The sequence below is a fragment of the Schistocerca nitens genome, chromosome 11 (assembly GCF_023898315.1).
Source record: "Schistocerca nitens isolate TAMUIC-IGC-003100 chromosome 11, iqSchNite1.1, whole genome shotgun sequence".
Taxonomy (NCBI): Eukaryota; Metazoa; Arthropoda; class Insecta; order Orthoptera; family Acrididae; genus Schistocerca; species Schistocerca nitens.
Window position 1 is genome coordinate 89,366,416 of NC_064624.1, and position 2,428 is coordinate 89,368,843.

The following is a 2,428-nucleotide window of genomic DNA, read 5'->3' on the forward strand; positions in this document are numbered from 1 at the left end:
GGACTGGGGGGGAGAAGGGAGGTAGGGAGAGGTTTAGTGGGGAGAAAACAGGACGGAAGGGGGGGGGAAGAGGGAGCCCAGGGAAAGGACAGAGGAAAGGAGGGGGAGTGAGGATCAGAGTTGATAGGAAGGATAAATGGAGGGAGAGAGGGCATCATCCGGGAGGGGGAGTTGACGGAAGCCACCTTGGGAAAGGAGATGGAGGGTGTAGAGATGGAGGGTAGGGGGGACACAATGGTGAAGACGTGGCAGGGGGCGGGGATGGGAGAGGAGTGGAGCAACCAGGGGGTGAGGGGGTTCAAGACAGCGGGAGGTGTAGAGGATGCGGATATGTTCGAGGAATAGGAGCAGATGGGGGAAAGGAATGAGATCATAGAGGATCCGCATGGGGGACGGGAGGTGGATACGGAAGGCGAGGCGGAGTGCATGACGCTCAAGGATCTGGAGGGACTGATAGAATTTGGGGGGGGCAGATATCCAGGCAGGACTGGCATAACAGAGGATGGGACGGATTAAGGATTTGTAGGTGTGGAGGATGGTAGAGGGGTGCAACCCCCATGTCCGGCCAGAGAGGAGTTTGAGGAGTCGGAGGCGGTTGTGGGCTTTGGATTGGATGGAGCGGAGATGAGGTATCCAGGTGAGGTGACGGTCAATGGTGAGGCCAAGGTAGGTGAGGGTGGGTGTGAGGCGGACAGGACGTGCGCAGACAGTAAGGGAGAAATCCAGGAGCCGGAAGGAGCGAGTGGTACGACCTACGATGATTGCCTGGGTCTTGGAAGGATTGAGTTTCAGGAGCCATTGGTTACACCATGCAGCAAAAAGGTCAAGGTCATTCTGGAGAAGGCGTTGGGACCGTTGGAGGGTAGGAGCGAGGGCGAGGAATGCGGTGTCATCAGCATATTGCAAGAGGTGTACTGGAGGGGGGGGTTGGGGCATATCGGCCGTGTACAGGAGGTAGAGGAGAGGGGAGAGGACAGAGCCCTGGGGCACACCGGCAGAGGGGTAGAAGGTGTGGGAATTGGCACGATGGATGGTAACATAGGAGGGGCGGTGGGAGAGGAAGGAGGCCACCAGACGGATGTAGTTGATAGGAAGGGCGTTGGTTTGGAGTTTAAACAGGAGACCGGGATGCCAGACACGGTCGTAGGCCTTTTCGAGGTCAAGTGAGACAAAAATGGCGGAGCGACGGGAGTTAAGCTGGAGGGAGAGGAGATGAGTGAGGCGGAGGAGTTGGTCATCAGCAGAGAAGGAAGGTCGAAAGCCACATTGGGTGTTTGGGAGGAGGTGGTTTTGGTGGAGGTGGAGATGGATGCGCCGGGAAAGGATGGATTCCAAGAGCTTGCTGAACACCAATGTGAGACAGATAGGACGATAGGAAGAGGCATCAGATGGAGGCTTATTGGGTTTGGAGAACATCAGGATACGGGAGGTTTTCCACAGGTCGGGATAGAAGCCAGTGGCAAGGATGACATTGTAGAGGGTGGCAAGGAGGGAAAGGAAGGAGGGAGGGCAGTGTTTGAGGTGGCGGTAGGTAACGCAGTCGTGGCCGGGAGCAGTGTTGCGTTTAGTGCGGAGTGTGAGGCTGATGTCCTGTGTAGTGATGGGAGTGTTAAGTGCAGATGGTGGGGTGTGGCCCAAGTACTGGAAGCTAGGAGCAAGGGGAGGAACAGAGGTATTCGTACGGTCCATGACATCAGAGAAGAGGGAATAATCAAAGTGGGGATCATCCGGGATGGAAAAAACATCAGAGAGGTGGGAGGCAAAGTGGTTGGCCTTACTGAGGTTGTCAGGAAAGGGACGGTCATTAAGGAGGAGAGGGTACTGGGGGATGGGGCGGTTCCCAGTAAGGCGGTGTTAAGGTGTTAAGTGCAGATGGTGGGGTGTGGCCCAAGTACTGGAAGCTAGGAGCAAGGGGAGGAACAGAGGTATTCGTACGGTCCATGACATCAGGGAAGAGGGAATAATCAAAGTGGGGATCATCCGGGATGGAAAAAACATCAGAGAGGTGGGAGGCAAAGTGGTTGGCCTTACTGAGGTTGTCAGGAAAGGGACAGTCATTAAGGAGGAGAGGGTACTGGGGGGTGGGGCGGTTCCCAGTAAGACGGTGGAAAGCAGACCAATACTTGGAAGAGTTGATGGGGAGCGTGGTGTTGAGTTGTGTACATGTCTGGCGCCAGGCTCGGCGTTTCTTCGCAACAAGCAGGTTGCGGATGTGCCGCTGTAATTGCCGGTGGCGGGTAAGTGTATCCTGGTCACGAGTGCGGAGAAAAGAGCGGTAGAGGCGGCGGGACTCTCGAAGGAGAAGGACGGCCTGTGGAGGCAGGGCGGGGCGGTGAGGGTGGATGGCTTTGGTGGGGATATGGGTGGCGACGGCGTCATACAAGGTCTGGTGCAGGAAGGCAGCAGTGCGAGAGATGTCATCAGGAGA